Raw genomic sequence first — 20,191 nt, 5'->3', positions numbered from 1 at the left:
CTCAGCATGCCAGCGTCAATGACAGGTGCTAATTCTTCTTCCTGCCCAATAGTGAAGGGTGTCGATTCACAACTCGAGACATACAACTTTTATATGACATGATATACTGAGAGAAAGGTTACTTAGTTAACTTTTACTATTAGCATCAAATGTCACATGATGGTATGCTAGGCATGAAGAAAGGTTACGACAACTTTATACAAGGTGAAGTAGGTGTGGAAGAGTTTGTATCTAGTAATAAGAAATGAACTTGGCTCACCTGTAAACCAACTGCATCCAAGTTGACAATATATTCTCCTCCACTTGTTTATTAGGGTTCCTCTTTTGCAGGTTTCCCTTGTCAATGGATGGCTCTCAACAAGACCTTGCCCATGTTGTGGGGACACACCCTCACTAAGTTGACAATATATTCTCCTCCACTTGTTTATTAGGGTTCCTCTTTTGCAGGTTTCCCCTGTCAATGGATGGCTCTCAACAAGACCTTGCCCATGTTGTGGGGACACACCCTCACTAACTACTTTGCTTTGACGCTTGAACCCCCTTTGTTTTCTTTTTTCTCTTATAAGCTTGTATATTTTATCTAAGAGGCCTTCCTATGGGGCATTGCACATGCCCACCATCTTCTCCCTATGGCTCTCCTCCCTCTAGGAATTCATCACTTTACTAGAGCTTAAAAATTTGTATAAACTATATTACACCAATTGTTTGATGGTGGACACACACTCTCCTTCACCATAGAAACTTATGCGAAGGTTGTACCAAATGTGCAAACTTGTGCACATGCGTGTTTGCATGCATGTGCATGTGCATGTGTGTGTGTGTGTGAGAGAGAGAGAGAGAGAGAGAGAGAGAGAGAGAGAGAGAGAGAGAGAGAGAGCTACTATGGTGGTGTTGCAAATCAATTAGTTTTATACTAAGGTTAATTTGCTAAAAAACAATAATAAGTCATGCCATATCCAAACATCTTGCACATAGAGTCAATTTATAATACCGCCCATTGAATACAATAACTTTTACACAAGCTTACTAAACTTTCTTTGCCTTTTAGACTTTTCAGCAAATCAATTAGTTTTATACTAAGGTTAATTTGCTAAAAAACAATAATAAGTTATGCCATATCCAAACATCTTGCACATAGAGTCAATTTATAATACCCCCCATTGAATACAATAACTTTTACACAAGCTTACTAAACTTTCTTTGCCTTTTAGACTTTTCACATGTATTCCCTTTTTCTACTTTTCAAATGTATCCCCTTTTGATATATCGTTCTTAAATTAAAATGTACCTATGTCATTGTACACATTGATTGAAGCACCTTCACCTATGCTAAATATGAATTTACACATAGTCTTTCTATTTTGGCATCCTACCTTGAAGGTACATTTTTTGTTTGTACAACTTGTGTAGAAGCCATGAAGAGGTCCTTTGATAGCTTCTACTTTTAGGGATTTCTTCTTTCTTCTTTTTATTTCTTTCCCTTGTCTTTTTTCTTTGTTGGGGGTCCTCTCTCTCTCTCTCTCTCTCTCTCTCTCTCTCTCTCTCTATATATATATATATATATATATATATATATATATATATATATATACAAGCCAAGTGATATAGATTTTTTTTTCCTATGTTTATCTTTTTAAGGGAAAAGGTCTAAGAATTTTTTTATATGTTTAGAATTTTAAAGTGATGGGTTTTTTAAAAGTGTCTAGTTAAGTTCTCCCTATATATATTCTCCTCCACTTGTTTATTAGGGTTCCTCTTTTCCCTTGTCAATGGATGGCTCTCAACAAGACCTTGCCCATGTTGTGGGGACACACCCTCACTAACTACTTTGCTTTGACGCTTGAACCCCCCTTTGTTTTCTTTTTTCTCTTATAAGCTTGTATATTTTATCCAAGAGGCCTTCCTATGGGACATGCACATGCCCACCATCTTCTCCCCATGGCTCTCCTCCCTCTAGGAATTCATCACTTTACTTGGCTCCATTCATGTGACAAAATCCTAGTTGCATTCTTTTCTAGTCATGTAGAAGAATTTATGATGAAAAATTACTCTTATTTCTAGTAGCACAGAAACATTTAGAATCCGCAGGGGACTTATGTGACACCTGCGAATCCCTATAGAAGTTATGCAAATTTGCATAACGTATCTTACACATACACATGTTTGCATAGCCTATATTACCTCACCTATTGATATAACAAGCACCCCAAGTACCCATAATCATCCATGTGTATATGCATGTCATGTGCATTCTAAGACATGCATGGGCATAAAGGTGCCACATGTCTGATGGTGGACACACACTCTCCTTCAAACTAGAGCTTAAAAATTTGTATAAACTATATTACACCAATTGTTTAATGGTGGACACACACTCTCCTTCACCATAGAAACTTATGCGAAGGTTGTACTAAATGTGCAAACTTGTGCACACGTGTGTTTGCACGTACGTGCATGAACATGCGTGGGTGCGTGCATGTGTGTGTGTGTGTGTGAGAGAGAGAGAGAGAGAGAGAGAGAGAGAGAGAGAGAGAGAGAGAGAGAGAGAGAGAGAGAGAGAGAGAGAGAGAGAGAGAGAGAGAGCGCTACTATGGTGGTGTTGCAAATCAATTAGTTTTATTCTAAGGTTAATCCCACTCACATTTTCTCATAAATCCCACTACCCTCCTATCACTCCCTCTTTATTTATTGCTATACTACTCATTCCAAGCTTCTCACACTCCAAGCTTATCTCTCACAACTCATTGGATCAATCCCTCCCAAATCTCCACTCCAATCCATTATAGAATGGAGATTCAAGAAAAACATAATGTTCTTCAACTCAAGAATGCACTATGCAAGCTCTCTTTCTCATAGACATATAATAGAACTTATTCTAGGGCTATATTTCCACATGATATTAGCCAAATTTTATCAAAATATATTTCCAATGAAATATACGATAATTAAGAATGTATTAAAGTTGATGAATAATAGCAATCACATGACACTAGAGAAATGAAAGCTATGATAATTAAGAATAAAAGCTTTGATAAATAAGAATGTACTGAAGTTGATGAATACTATATTTCCAATGAAAGCTATGATAATTAAGAATGTATTAAACTTGATGAATAATAGAAATCGCATCACTGTAGAGCAAGGAAAAAGTTAGGGCTATTTTAAAATAAGGTCCTTATAAAAAGTAGGGCTATTTTATAAGGTCCTTATAACAATGTTGGGCTATGTTATAACTTTGGGAGTGGAATTAGAGGCATGAATTTCTCCACTCCATCTTAGGTTTGGCATGGGATGGAGTCTTTGTATTTGGGTTAAGCAATTATTATTAGGGTGTTTTGGCTTGAGGGCTTTGATTTGAGGGTTCCCTCTTTACACTAGATTAAACTTTCAGTGGAATTAGAGGCACAGCTTTGGATACCCACACTATCTTATGTTTGGAATGGGATGGAGTATTTGGATTACAATTTTTGCTAGGGTGATTTTAGCTTGAGGACCCAGATATACGAGGGTTCCTTTTGTAGTAGCTTTGGGCTAATAGAAGCTTTATTGGAATCTAGTGGGGTTTCAATTGTGAGTTTAGTTTTGAGGCCTCTACTTGGCTTGATTTAGGGATAAGGGTTTGTGGTGATGATTCCTTAGGTTTAGGGATCCAAATGTGAGGGTTCCCTTCTTTAGTAGCCTTGGGCTACTAGAATATTGGTGGGCACCTAGTGGAGCTTTGGTTACGGCTTTAGCTTTGGTGCTTGGGGCATCTCCTTTTGGCATGCTTTGGCTTGGGGTTAGAACTTGGATATAGTGGCTACCAAGTTTCGGTTTGGGCATAGGAATCTTTGCTAGGCAAGGTGTTTTTGGGGGTTTGGCACCACCCACTCTTACTGGAGAGTAGTTAGGGTTGGAAATCGGGAGGTGGCCATCATCTCTATTAACAATGAGGTTTTAGATCACCAGAATGGTTTGAGGGGACATTAGATGTAGCAAGGCATAGAGAGTGTTGGGTTTTAGGAGTTACTCAGGTTGATGGACTCTAGGATACAAGACCTAGCATGTCAAAAGGTTTAGGGAATCCTTATCTATAAAGGGTATGGTCACTGCATTATGATCTTGAGACAAAGCCTAAGAGGTCAAAAGGCTTGGGCCAAAATGGTGTCTTTAAAGGATACGATAACTACTCCATTTTGGATATTGAGAGTTAAGGTTATCTTTTGCAAACTGATCATGTAATCCATCCCTTTTGAGGATAATATTTTCTTTCATTTTACCTACTAGGGTTGCAAAGGACTTGTTGTAAATATGCTTAGTTTTAATGTAAAATCTCATTTCAATATAGTATAAAGTGATAATTATTTATCATGGTAATCATATCTGTTGAAATTGTTAGGGGGGGTGAGTGAGGCTTAGCGAAGTCTGCATCTCCCATAATGATACTATTCGAAAAACATTTTCTTAATTCTCCACTCTCACATTATTTTTGCGTGTGACATATGTGCTTTATTTTGTAGGGCCCCCTTTATGAGGATCCCACCCACAAACAGTTCCCAGTTTAGACATTGAATGGTGGCCAAGTGTGGCCATTGGTTAGGACATGGATTATGTAGACTTGGCACTCTGCCAAGTAGGATGCATGCTTGTGCATGCTGTTGTTGAAATATACAAGTGAATAGGGTGTGTGTGGGAACAAGCTCTTGGATAGAGACTGTAAAAGAGGAGATGTAATTGTGAAAGAACCTGTGAAAAGGTTAGAAGAATCTACTGGGAGAGAATAATGGGTAGCATGAGGGAATTTAGGAGTGTGGAGATATTCTGGGCGATATTCAGGGAAAAGAGAAGAGGTGGAGAGAATTAGGCAAAAGGTGGAGATATTTTGGGAGTGAATCATGGAGAAATCAATGGGATTAGATGCTTGATGTAAACTCTATAAATTGAGGCATAGCCCTAATGAGAATTTGCTACTTTTTGAGTATCCATGCCTACATTAATCTATTTGCTAATTATTCACTAATTACGTCTTAGTCATTTGCTAATCACTTTGTTAATGATGTTGATTCTAGTGTTTGATCCACCATAGCTCATCATTTTGCTCAAATTTCAACAGCTGTGTGACCACATTAATGAGTGCAAGATAACAAACCAAGGACACACTGTTTTTCGGTTGCAATCTTGAGCTGCAAGGCTTGTTTGAGGGTTCTGATGGTCTCATATGTTGGCAGGAGATACACAAAGTTCATATGCCGCTATGTTATAGTCTCCTATGGTCCCAATCGGGTGATGTAGTTGGTTGGTCATTTTGGACAAGGTCATGGGCTAGTCGACGTGACCGAGCTACGTCCATGCCAGCCCTAGGTACTATAGTTTGGAAGCCCTACTGAAATGTCAAGCATACCAAGAGACTCATCAACCTTCTCTTAACATTTATGTGATGCACTTGCTGAACCTATACAGGACTAATTTTCTGATGTAACCTACCACTCCAATAGATGCATTGCTAGAGGAGGATTATCTTGGTCCACTCAATGGTTGTGATTGCTAATCTATATTCTGTGCAATCACGTGCTCCTATGCATGAGTCCCGATCAAGTATTTTATAATAGCATACCAAATACTCATCTCATCAAAGAAAATATCCCTACTTACCCTCATCTCATGTGTGCTAGGGTTATAGCATATGTACCCTTTTTGCTCAAGGGAGTAACTAATGAACACACATTTTTAAGCCTTTAGAACTAACTTACTATGTAGCTCATCAGGAATGTGTACATATGCAATACATCAAACTAACTTACTATGTAGCTCATCAGGAATGTGTACATATGCAATACATCGAAACACTTTTCATGTGTGATAAACCTAGTTTTCTGCCAATATACTTCTCCTTTGGAGTCACACCATGCACTACTATTTCTATGGGGGCCTTGTTCATAATGTAAACTACAGTCGTAATGCTTCAACCCAATCATGGCGAGCAATGTTCCTATTCTTCCTCTCAGCAATACCTTTTTGCTGTGGTAGTGTACCTGCTATGAATTGCCTTTCAATTCCATGCTTTCAAGTACTCACTTAAACTCATTGGAGAAGTACTCTTCCCCTCCATTTGACCTTAGGCACTTAACCTATTTATAAGACTATTTTCTTTTTCAGCCAATATTTTGAAATTCTCTTTCATCATATAGACCCACACTTTCCTTGTGTGTGGTCATCAATGAAAGATACATATTAATGGCATCCTCCCATTGATACCATCTTTATCGGCCCCCATACATGTGAGTGCACTACATCAGGTTCTCTCTTAATTAAATTCTTGTTGTATGGAAATACATTCTTATTTTGCTTTCCAAATTGACATGCTTTACATACTTTATGCATTCCATCCACCTAAAATTTGGCAAACCTGTAACAATTTTTTAAATTTTGGATAGAGTTCGATTGCTCCGCACATTCATATGACCAATATGTTTGTGCTAGATAACTTTGTTAGCCATAATACTTGCACTTTGTGAAAACATAGCAGCTTTCACCTCAGGCATGCTTACATCCAAAGCAAATATTCTACCCACTCTTTTGTCCTTTGCAACCAAACGACATTTATTGTTGAAGTCCTCAAACATAGCAATGCTTAGGGTTAAAGCATACCTGCAAACCTTGCCCAATCATGTGTCTAACAAAAACCAAATTCTTTGGTATATTAGGCACATGAAGTACATCAGCCAAGTATCTCATTTCTTGCCATCTTGCATAATCAAAGGCACATTCCCAATGTGAGCAATAGGATAAGCCATGTCATCCCTCGTCTCTACATAACCTGGGATTTTCCCATATTTTAGACATCTCTAAACCACTCACCATAAGAGGTAATGTGGTTAGAGATTCCTGAATCCACATAACATACATCATTACAATTTCTGGATACATCTGCAACCATTGAATTCAACATGTATTACATAACAAACAAATGCTCACATCTGTCTTCAGCTTGCTTGCTTGAAGATACATAATTGTTTTGCTATAACTTACCACTTTTATTGTCACTCTACTTCTTGTGACATTCTGTTGTTGCAAACTGACCTGGCATTAGGGGAAATTTGGGCTTCAAATGGGCCCTTTTAGATACCATAAAATAATGTAAACACATTCTAACAATGAAGAAAACTAGAGAATAACAAAAAGGCAAGCACGCAATAGGTTCACCAAAAGTGTTGGTGGATGACCAACACGGTGAGATGAACATATTAAACATATGTTAATAGATAATATTTAGACAATAACAAATAAAAAATGAAAGATCAAGACAAAGATTACTAAACATTGCACTACATTACATTATTAGAATCTCTATGTCTATTAGTTTATGTCTATTAATTTATGTCTATTATTAGAATCTCTAAAACTCTCTTGCTATGATCTTGCATGTTCCTAGGGGATCGATCTTACATAATAGCATGTCTATTATTAGAATATCTAAAACTCTCTTGCTATGATCTTGCATGTTCCTAGTAGGTGACCATCGGGGGATCGATCTTACATAATAGCAAGGCACCAACCATGGCATCCTCTGCTCTTTCCTTCCTAGGATACATGCATAACATTACCATCTTCCAATCCTTTGGCCCTCAAGGGCCAGCCCGGCCCAGGAAGTAGCGATCGCCCCCCTAAACAATAATGGCCCGAATATCCCCGAGTGCCATGTGACACTCCCGTTCAAAATTTGTGTGACCAGTTACAGAAGATGGGTTCGGATGTAGCTTCCGAGACCACTCTCATAGTTCCTAGTACGACCGTGTCTGTGGTGGTGAGACGATGGTCAGGGGTCGGAGTTTGCTCTTTGCCTCGTTTGTAATATTCATGGCTAACCTTTGCTACTTACTTACAATAATCAATATTCATGGCTAACACATGCACACACTACCTTATTCATTATAGCACTATAATGCATGATGAATATTAATATATCAATGAAGTAAGATAAAAGTAAGATGAAAATAAGAATGCTACTCCTCTGGTGTTATCATACCTAAACGTATGATAGAGACATTACTTACATTGATGGGGGCATTCCATTATCATATATATGAGTAACCCCATAGTTGTACAACTATGAGTAACCCCATAGTTGTACACCTATCAATTCACAATGCTAATATTAAGTCATTGGGCTATAGACCCACCCTACATAAGAGCTCATAGGTTCTCATAAGTTTAAGCCCTAGAACCTTATCAAAATAATGTGACATAGTCACAAGAGATTATCCGTATACTAGGATGTGGGGTTAGCTAAATCAATATTATTACGGCCTTCAGTATTATTGGCATTGGCAATGATGTCATTTCCAATAATACTATTAGACCCTTCAATATTATTGGCATTAACGATGATGTCGAGCAAAGAGCTTCTCAGCATGTCAGCGTCGATGAGACAGGTGCTAATTCTTCTTCCTGCCCAATAGTGAAGGGTGTCTATGATTCACAACAACTCTAGACATACAACTTTTATATGACACGATATACTATTAAGAGAAAGGTTACTTAACAAACGTTTACTATTAGCATCAACTATGTTACATGATGGTATGCTAGGCATGAAGAAAGCCAAATCTCTCTTCATTGTTGTCCATGCATAAACAGTATGTGAGGAAATAGGAGATTCAGGCGAAAACTTAGAGGCTTCCTTGATAGATTGAAGATTTGAATGGAGGGAAATTCGAATAGAGAAGAGTGGCTATTGAATTAGGAAAACTCACCCAATGATAGCCACCATAACTTCATGAAAATGCACTAGGATAGAACTTAAGAGTGTTTAATTGCGCTAGAAAAAAAGAGCTTTTCATAATACTAAGTTTGCTTCTGAAGATATATTCGAGTTCTTTTAAAAAATGCCTCTATTTCCAATCATCATCTTCTAATTCCATGTTGTATTTATGTCAGAAATATAGTTGCATAGTTACATATGTCAAATATTCTCGTACTTGTTTTCTTACTTTATAGAGTACTAGCTTTTCACATTTATGAACCTTAGAATAAAATAAGCATTGAATCTCTTTAGAAAATATGGAAAAAAGAAAATTTAGATTCAAAAATAAGAGAGAGAAACCTAATATAATAATATTATTTTTGTACTTTTTTGAGATTCCAAGAGGAGAGAGAAAGCCCTTAAAGGGACCGTTTGGAGCCTGATTTTTCCCTAATGTTTGCAAAGAAATCCTTGGAACCTTATCCCGACTGCTATCTTTGCCAATTTCGTCAGCCTCTTTGGCTCCCCCTACGTTCTTGAAACTGGCTTCTTCCACTTGTGTGTTTTTGTTGCTCTGCTGTTTATGAATCATTTGATTGTTGCTATCCATAACTTTGATTTCTAGAATAGCCACCATCTTACCTGTACCTAAATTTGAGTAGAAGGCATGTTTTGAAGCGTTCTTGCTTTGTGAGAAAGAGTCATCACCGAAAGACTTCTCTTCTATGATTAATATAGACACCAAATCCCAAAATCTAGGAACATTTTCTCTTCGACAATAGAGTTCTTGAATGGCTTGTATTCTTTGCCAAGTCCATTCAAACAGATGCTCACCTAGTTGTCTTCCACCAGTGATACATTGATAGATCCAAGGGATTCAACAATACCCTTGATCTTTGATGCGCATACTCATTGATGGATATGTTCTTCTTCTCAACTATATGCAACTCTTGTTTTAGCTACAACTTCCTTGCCTTTGTGTTTGCTCGTAAGATCTTGACTAGGTTTTGTCATGCAAGTACTGGAGTGTTGACATTCTATATATGCCCTATCATAGTGTCTATCGCACTGATTGAAAGATAATACATGACTTTCCTTGCACCTTGCTGGTTCCAGTATTTGAACGCATTTATTTATGTTGGAGAAGCGTTCTCTTCAAGAAAGTTTAGGGCTCCTCATTGTCTCCTTCAATATAGTCCCAAAATCCTTTTCCCAACAGGACATTTGTCATTTTAAACTTCCATGCACGGAACCTGTTGTCACTAATAATTTGGTAAATGTTGTTAGATATATTTGCTTATAATAACCAAGAATCTATAATGGATAATTTATATATGCAACTTATAACATAGCAATATTTTTTGTAACTCTTGTAGAGCGATACTACTACACAATCTATATGTTATAGCAACACGTGACCAAAATACATGTACATACACCCACAATAGTAAAACATGTGTAATCACTGTTTGGACACCCAAAATGCACTACTACACTGTAACAACTAGAGTTTGGAGAGAGACATTTCCAGACGAAACCTTCCCAAAAGTGATAAACACATTGTAATGGCCAAATGGAGGCCAAAATGTTCCCAAGACATAAATCTATTTACAAAAGTATTGCACATACTATAGGTACCTCCACACCTATGAAGATAGCTCCTTAACCAAAGATGTGTCTCTTCCAAAGCTACCAAGGGCTTGTACCAAAACAAGAAGGGGAAGAGAAGATGATGCTCTTACCCTATACCACTTCATTTGCCTTCATAGCTTCCTTTGCTTTCTCCTCTGCTCACTAGCCTAAACCAGGATTTGGTACCAGGAGAAGAATTGGGGAGGAGAGAGAGTTTGAGCTCTTGTAAGCACACACCCACTCACACAACAATGGAGAAGACACACTGAGACGGAAGACTGAAATGTTTTTCTACTTGATGCTCTCAAAAGAGGTTTACAAAAGATAAGTGAAATCCAAAATAAGTACTAGAGTAATATGTAATGGCAATCCATAATTGTAACATGCTAAGTAGGTGAGCTAGGAAGATAAATATGCCATAACTCAGGACTAGGTGGGTGTAGTCCACCAACTGTAGAATCATTAGCAAAGATCCGTCATGTCAGCTACCAAGCACGCTAGTGGTGTAAAGGTGGAACGATCACCTAGGCATATCATGAGTGCCAACTACCAAATGCACCAGTAGTGTAAAGGTGGAACGATCACCTAGGCACATCATGAGTGTCAGCTCATGTTGAGCTTGACATATCAACATTGTAAATATAAGATCCTATATGATTACCCCTACTTGCTCGATGGATAGGGGTAATCCCTCAACCAATGACAAATCCATAACAAGGTCTTGACATTCTAAAAATGACGAAAACTAGAGACTAACAAAAAGGCAAGCATGCAATAGGTTCGCCAAAAGTGTTGATGGATGATCAACACAGTGAGATTAACATATTAAAAATATGTCAATAGACAATATGCACACAATAATAACAAACAAACAATGAAAGATCAAGACAAAGATCACCAAACATTGCACTACGCTACATTATTAGAATCTCTATGTCTATTAGTTTGTGCTTTACAGTACATGGTTATATCAATTAAGAGGTAATAAAACTAGCTCTTTTTAGCTGATTTTTTCCCATGAATGCCCTTATACATATAATCATTTCAATAAGTCTAGAAAGCTTAAAAACATTTCTCTTAAACTCTCTTGCTATGATCTTGCATGTTTCTAGGTGACCAATGGGGGGATCGATCTTACATAATAGCAAGGCACCAACCATAGCATCCTCTGCTCTTTCCTTCCTAGGATACATGCATAACATTACCATTGTCCAATCAATATTCGTAGCTAACCTTTGCTTTCTTAGACATAAACACTTACTACTTACTTACAACAATCAATATTCATGGCTAACCTTTGCTTTCTTAGACATAAACACTTACTACTTACTTGCAACAGTCAATATTCATGGCTAACCTTTGCGTTCTAAGACACATGCATAAACACTTAATACTTCTAACACTTACCAATTCTCAATCATGCCACCCTTTTCTCTTGCTCACACACATGCACACACGACCTTATTTATTATAGCACTATAATGCATGATGAATTTCAATATATCAATATGAAGTAAATAAAAGTAAGATGAAAATAAGAATGCTCCTCCTTTGGTGTTATCATACCTGAACGTACTATTTTTCAAAGTTATATATAGGAGATATCCCAAAGGTACACACCTTAATGCACCATGGGGACATTACTTACATTGGTGGGCATTCCATTGCCATATATATGAGTAACCCCATAGCTATACACCTATCAATTCACCATGGGGACAGTACTTACATTGATGGGGGCATTCCATTAACATATATATGAGTAATCCCATAGTTGTACACCTATCAATTCCCAATGATAATGTTAAGTCCCTCGGCTATAGACCCACCCTACATAAGAGCTCATAGGTTCTCATAATTTTAACCCCTAGAATCTTATTAAAATAATGTGACATAGTCACAAGAGATTATCCGTACTAGGATGTGGGGTTAGCTGAATCAATATTATTAGGGCCTTCAGTATTATTGACATTGGCAATGATGTCATTTCCAATAATACTATTAGACCCTTCAATATTATTGGCATTGACGATGATGTCGAGCAAAGAGCTTCTCAGCACGTCAGCGTCGATGAGTGACAGGTGCTAATTCTTCTTCCTGCCCAATAGTGAAGGGTGTCTATGATTCATAACAACTCTAGACATACAACTTTTATATGACACGATATACTAAGAGAAAGGTTACTTAACAAACGTTTACTATTAGCATCAACTATGTTACATGATGGTATGCTAGGCATGAAGAAAGGTTACGACAACTTTATACAAGGTGAAGTAGGTGCAAGAGTTTGTATCTAGTAATAAGAAATGAACTTGGCTCACCTGTAAACCAACTGCATCCAAGTTGACAATATCTTCCTGGACGGAGATGTTTGCTTCTAGCAAAAGCAATCCCGTCGCCTCGTTAAAGAGTAAGAAGTAGAGTGAAGCTGATATGATTTAGGAAAGATAGCATCATAGTGTTAACACCCATCCCTTATTATAGATAGCACTATTTCCTCTAGGTGATAGATACGAGAGGGAGGAATGGGTCATGTCAGCACCCCATAAGACACCTTTTGCCTTGTCCATCCACACCATAATAGTGTATGTTACTTTACCTAAAAAGAACAATAAATTTTGTGCTTTTGTAAACATGAGTGGGTTAACAAACTTGACTATAACTTGAAGACACCATCTCATAAAAAGGCTAAAGTTCCACCATACATATGATCCATATATTTCCTATTAAATTAAAAGACAACAAAAGTATTAAACATGTAGTTCTTTGAAACTTCTCTAATAGTGTTTCTAAATAATAATCTAGGTGTTAAATTTTTGTTTGAAAAATGTGTATCATTAAGCCTCAGTGGTCTCAAACCTTAGTGTTTAGGATGAAAACCTAAATAAAACTTCCTTTAAAAAGTTGCTTTGGGGAATCCCTTGGAGGAATTGAGTTGGGTTCCTCAATTGGAGGAGTAAATTGTGGAATCCCTTACTTGGAGAAAGGGAGTTGGGTTCCTCAATTGGAGGAATTCTTGGCTCAAGATGCTTTTTTGCGAGGGGCCTATAAATAAGCTTTTATAATTACCCTTTGATTGATGTAATTAAGTAAAATTATGTGTTTTATTGTGGAAATTCTTTAGACCGTTGTCTTTATTGTAGCATGAACATTCTCTCATTAGTTTTACATTAATTTATGATTGATTTTGAGCTCTTCTTCTTCTAAAAACGTTATTGGTTCTTGAGTTGGTACCAAAGCCTCCCTTCCTTGGAAGTTCTTTGATCATGGTTGAGTGTAGTATCTTCTTTGTCCTTAAGGATTATCTTCTTTGTGGGTAAGGTTCATCTTTTATGCGAGAGCTTAGTGGAACCTAGTTGTCTTTTCTTTATTTTATGAGAGAGCACTTCTTTGTGTGTGTGTGTGTGTGTGTGGAGAGAGAGAGAGAGAGAGAGGAGAGAGAGAGAGAGAGAGAGAGAGAGAGAGAGAGAGAGAGAGAGAGCTTAACGACCATCTTTTAGAAGAAAAATAATGCTTATGTGGACACCTTTTTGAGAAGCATCAAACTATGCTAACAATATGCCGTTTGCATGTAAGTCTTTGCATGACAAAGAAGAAATATGCCGTTTGCATGTAAGTCTTTGCATGACAAAGAAGAAATAGTGGCCATCATTTATATGGAAGGTGGAAATTCCGTGTGTGCTTCTATTTAGGCAATTTTTCCAACATTTCGTATGTGTGGGAAGGGTGGCATTGCTACTATGTGGAAGATAGAAAATGTGTGGATCTCTTAGTGCACAATCGTTGTGGGAAACTTTTATGGTAGAAAGGCATGCATAGAAAAGCACCCCTATGTGAGGCTTTGTAGGCTTACAATATGGACGAGAAAGGAAATGTATGGATCTCTTAGTGCTGCACAATAGGCCCTACTAAAATGTCAAGCATACCAAGAGACTCATCAACCTTCTCTTAATGTTTATGTGATGCACTTGCTGAACCTACAAGTAATTTTCTGATGTAGCCTGGCACTCCAATAGACGCATTGCTAGAGGATTATCTCGGTCCACTCAATGGTTGTGATTGCTAACCTATATTCTGTGCAATCACGTGCTCCTTTGCATGAGTCCCGATCAAGTATTTTATAACAGCATACCAACTACTCATCTCATCAAAGAAAATATCCCTGCTCACCCTCATCTCATGTGTGCTAGGGTTATAGCATATGTACCCTTTTTGCTCAAGGGAGTAACTAATGAACACACATTTTTAAGCCTTTAGATCTAACTTACTACGTAGGTCATCAGGAATGTGTACATATGCAATACATCGAAACACTTTTCATGTGTGATAAGCCTAGTTTTCTGCCAATATACTTCTCCTTTGGAGTCACACCATGCACTGTTGCTATGGGGGCCTTGTTCATAATGTAAACTACATATGTAATGCTTCAACCCAATCATGGGGGTGAGCAATGTTCCTATTCTTCCTCTCAGCAATACCTTTTTGCTGTGGTAGTGTACCTGCTATGAATTGCCTTTCAATTCCATGCTTTCTCAAGTACTCACTTGAACTCATTGGAGAAGTACTCTTCCCCTCCATTTGACCTTAGGCACTTAACCTATTTATAAGCCTATTTTCTTTTTAGCCAACAATTTGAAATTCTAAAAGTGAGTAAATACTTCACTTTTCTCTTTCATCATATAGACCCACACTTTCCTTGTGTGTGGTCATCAATGAAAGATACATATTAATGACAGCCTCCCATTGATACCATCTTTGTCGGCCCCCATACATCTTTGTCGGCCCCCATACATCTGAGTGCACTACATCAAGTTCTCTCTTAATTAAATTCTTGCTATATGGAAATACATTCTTATTTTTCTTTCCAAATTGACATGCTTTACATACTTTATGCATTCCATCCACCTAAAATTTGGCAAACCTGTGACAATTATTAGATTTTTGATAGAGTTCGATTGCTCCGCACATTCATATGACCAATATGTTTGTGCCAGATAACTTTCTTAGCCATAATACTTGCACTTTGTGAAAACATAGCAGCTTTCACCTCAGGCATGCTCACATCCAAAGTAAATATTCTGCCCACTCTTTTGTCCTTTGCAACCAAACGACATTTATTGTTGAAGTCCTCAAACATAGCAGCACTCAGGGTTAAAGCGTACTTGCAAACCTTGCCCAATCACGTGTCTAACAAAAACCACATTCTTTGTTATATTAGGTACATGAAATACATCAGCTAAGTATCTCATTTCTTGCCATCTTGCATAATCAATGGCACATTCCCAATGTGAGCAATAGGATAAGCCATGTCATCCCTCGTCTCTACATAACCTGGGCTTTTCCATATTTTTGACATCTCTAAACCACTCACCATAACAACACGTCATGTGGTTAGAGATTCCTAAATCGATATAACATACATCATCACCATTTGTGGATACATCTACAACCATTGAATTCAACATGTATTACATAACAAACAAATGCTCACATCTGTCTTCAGCCTACTTGCTTGAAGATACATAATTGTTTTGCTATAACTTACCACTTTTATTGTCACTCTACTTCTTGTGACATTCTGTTGTTGCAAAGTGACCTGGCATTAGGGGAAATTTAGGCTTCAAATGGGCCCTTTTAGATACCATAAAATAATATAAAGGCAACCAATGAGAGTGCTTGGATTCTAGATCCATGTAACATGGATCTTTTTTGTTAGAGTGGTCCCCAAAAATTTGAGCACAAAAAAGAGGAATAAAATATATAGACATAAAACTCAAAAATAGAAGAATGTTAGGCCTGAATATCACCTACCAAAACATATGTTAGAAGGAATATTAGAAAAAGAGGCCATATTGATTGAAAGCTAGTGTGATTAAAGTCTTTCTCCACAATTTGAACTCAGTTCTTCTCGTTTCCACCCTCTCTCACAATGTCACTTATTTCCACCATATTTGCCTCATCCTTCTTCTTCTTCTTCTACTACTACTACTTCTTCTCTCAACCTCTTTTTTTATTCCATCTTAATAGTCTGGTAAACTTCATTAAGCTATGTTTGCTAATCATGATTTCTATTTTGTTTGTTATGTTTGTTAATCTTCTTGACCATGATGTATGTCATTTGTGAAAACTTACACGGTTTTTTGTCAACTCGACTAGAAGGAAAAGGGAGTGCAAGGTTCACAACATTTCTTTAAAGTTTTATTTTCATTATTTAGATTGTTGAGCTCAATGAAATGGTACTAATGTTCTCTTTTCCCTTTGTAGATGAGCTCTAGGAGAAAACACATATGTGGCATTGAAAGTGTAGAACTTTTCAACAAGAAGGATGCTGATGGGACAGTTGGATCCCTCAATGGTTTAGGAAGTCAGATTGGATCACGATGAGACCCACCACTCAAAGAGCATTCAAGGTAAAATGAAAAGACATTGGTGATTGTAAAAAGCATTGGAAAGGTAGGATCATGGAGTTTTGCAGGCAGCCAAATGGTGCAATTGAGGTCCTTGTGTAGCATGTTTATATGCACACGGACATAATGCTACATCACCACGATGAAAGTACAAGATCTAAGACAAATAGTAAGATTCAATAAGTAGTCTTTGTTTTCTGTGTTTAATGCCTAATTGTTTTGTTCTCTATAGCTAAGCATAAAATTTTCTTACAACTTTATATCCATCGAATGTGGAGAAGTGGCAGAATGTAGAGTGCATCAGTGGAAGAATTCATGTCTTCCATATAGAGATAGACACATTGCTATATAGCCATTTAGCAGCACAGGGAATCTTCTTTTATAATTCCATGTATGTTTTGGCCAATGCAAATGATAATGTTGGTAGACTGGAGTCTATCCCACTACCACCATTGTCTAGCCAAGAATGGGTTTTTTCTTGCACAGACATCATTGCAGCATACAAGAATAAGATAAGAGTAGATATGCGTGCGTCAATGAAACCATCAACAAGCTCTAAGGATGTCCATTTGAGTTGGTGTATACTATTTGTACAGATGTTTGCATCATGTGAGGGTGTCAAGAAAAAAAAGTTAACATATCAAGTGAGGTCCCTTGATAATGATTGGATGAACCAATTTTTGGGGTAGGGATGGGATGTAAAGAGGACCTCTGTAGAATATGCCATAGAATGGAAAGTAATAATACCAGATGCTATATTCGAATGAAATAAAAACATAAATTTGATTTGTGTTTATAGAAAATTCAGTTAGGGTGGCCAATGATAATGAGGATGAGCGTGCCATTTCTCATGATCATGAGAATGACCCTACCATTGAGGATGATGGTGATGTTGAGGGGGACTCGAGGTAGGCACCTCTTTCACATTTGTGGCAGGGTTTTTAATTCAAAAAATTTGTGATATTTTTATCTCTCCTCTTTCCTAGATCAACCAAATCAAAAAGGGAGCCAAATTGGTCCAAATCTTGTCCAAATTGAGTCAAATTGAGCCTGGAAAATTCTAGAACCCAATTGGACTTGGTTAGTGGCCTCCCTCACCTATAAATAGATCCTCAGTAATTTGTAAAAAAATATTGGAGCTATACTATGCTCGTATTATATTAGAATAATCATATTTTTCATTATTCCTTAAATTTTCCTCTCTCTTGGGAGCTTGGAGCTCTCTCTCTCTATAACAACTCTTGGATTTTCTCTTCTCCTCTTGGTGGACCAATTGGTTGGTCGGGGGCTTCACATTGCTAATAGAGAATCAAGCCAAACTTGAAGGTAAAATCCATTTTTATGGTTTTTTCCAATTTATCTCAATGACTTTCTTCTTCTCAACCCCTCTCAATCTTGAGAAGCTTTCTAAATAAGTGTTTTAATTCAAATCAAGCTTTCCCTTAAAGTCTTAATGCTTACGAGAAAGTTAATCTTTATGCTTATTTGTAATGCTTTCTTTAAGTAAATCTCTCTCGAAAAGAATAGCCATCTTTATGGCTAAATCCCTTGAAAAAGGATGCTTCTCAATGATAGTCTCTTAATTCAAAACTAAACTCTAGGCTTGATAAGCTAGAGATTAAGAAATGGTATTTTTATGATTTTGTGTTAACAAAATAATGGTTATTTCTTTTAGATTATTTAAAAGTAGTTAAAAACTACTTTGATTGATTCTATATGAGAAATAGACTATCCTATCAATTTGGGAAAAGAGAAATATTGGAATGAGCTTAATCTACTAGGATAATCATAATGAAGTTTATGATTATGGTTACAATTATGATTTCAATTCATAGTTTGATTTTAAGCATAAAAGAGGAACTACTATCATATTTTCATTACAAGTTTCACTCTTTTTTAAGAAAAATTGAGAATTATCAGTAATAGTAGCAAAGCTATGGCAAAAATTTTAGAAATTGATTTTTATCATATTCATGAGAAATAAATTTTTTGTAATTATGCATAATTAATTGATTATGAGAAAAGAGTAAATTTTGGTAAATTAATTTTAATGTAAAAAGAGGAATTCCCATGATATTTGAGATCCAAGTAATTGAATGGTAAAAGAGGAAATTTTGGCATAATTCAAATTATGAGTATTTATCAAAAGTGAAATTTGAGTATTATTATTTTTTATTAGAAAATTTGGGTAGAATTGATTTTTGTAAATCCCATGAATATTGAATATATCTTACTTGAGAAGTTTAAGAAAAAATATGAACATATCCATCGATAAAACTTGGATAATTCTTTTTCAGAAAAAGAGAATCTAGAATCCCTAGAAGGATCAAGGATCCAATGAGTAAACGGAAGTTTAGAATTAGTTCTCATTAATAAAGCTTAAGAAATGAAAATACAATATGTAAATAAAGGTGATGAGATGTGATGTGATGTAATAAATGGATGTGGATGTGAATGTGATGAGATTTGAATGTGATGTGAGGAGATGCGTGGACATGATGAGATGTGGATGAGATGTAATGCGATGTAAATGGATATGAGATGTAATGCGATGTAAATGGATATGAATGTGATGTGAGGAGATGTGAGTGGACATGATGAGATGTGGATGTGGATGAGATGTAATGCGATGTAAATGGATATGGATGTGAATGTGATAAGACGTGAATGTGATGTGAGGAGATGTGAGTGGATGTGATGAGATGTAAATGGATGTGGATGTCAATCAGATGTGAATGTGATGATATGTAAATGGGTGTGATGTGATGTAAATAGATGTGGATGTGAATGTGATGAGATGTGAATAAGATGTGATGATATGTGAAAGGATGTGATGTGATGTAAATGGATGAGAATGAGTGATGATATGTGAAAGGATGTGATGTGGATAGATGTAAATGGATGAGAATGAGATGGGATGTGATAGATATGCATGTGAATGAATGGATGGATGTGGATAGATGTGAATGTGAATGAATGGATTGTGGATAGATGTGCATGTGAATGAATGGATGGATGTGGATAGATGTGAATGTGAATGAATGGATGGATGTGGATAGATGTGCAAGTAAATGAATGGATGGATGTGGATAGATGTGACTCTGAATGAATGGATAGATGTGAATGAATGTGATGAGATGTGAATGGATGTGATGAGATATGGATAGATGTGGATGTGATGTAATGTGGATGGAATGAATGAGATGTGATGTGGATAGATGTGGTCGTGATGTAATGTGGACAGAATGAATCTGATGTGATATGGATGCAAAGAATGTGATGTGATAAGGATAGATGTGGATGTGATAAGGATAGATGTGGATGAAATGTATGTGATGTGATATGGATGCAATGAATGTGATGGATGTGAATGGGTGTGATGGATGTGAATGGGTGTGATGGATGCGATGAGATGTGAATGGATGTGAAT

The 20,191-nt window shown here is 36.8% G+C and overlaps 1 long non-coding RNA gene across 1 annotated transcript; it reads right to left on the bottom strand.

Annotated features, from left to right (window-relative positions):
* Nucleotides 1-11,927: 11,927 nt before the first annotated feature.
* Nucleotides 11,928-12,757, bottom strand: LOC147610064 (uncharacterized). The gene is made up of 2 exons (XR_015264194.1): nt 12,676-12,757; nt 11,928-12,451 (listed from the first exon to the last, which is right to left on the bottom strand). It is a non-coding gene; the product is annotated as an uncharacterized LOC147610064 (long non-coding RNA).
* Between the last annotated feature and the right edge of the window lie 7,434 nt (nt 12,758-20,191).

This window comes from Cibotium barometz, chromosome 50, assembly GCF_041138505.1.
Source record: "Cibotium barometz isolate CiBa-2024 chromosome 50, ASM4113850v1, whole genome shotgun sequence".
In the NCBI taxonomy this organism is placed as follows: Eukaryota; Viridiplantae; Streptophyta; class Polypodiopsida; order Cyatheales; family Cibotiaceae; genus Cibotium; species Cibotium barometz.
Note: the sequence above shows the minus strand (reverse complement) of the source record. Positions and strands in the feature narration are given on the sequence as shown.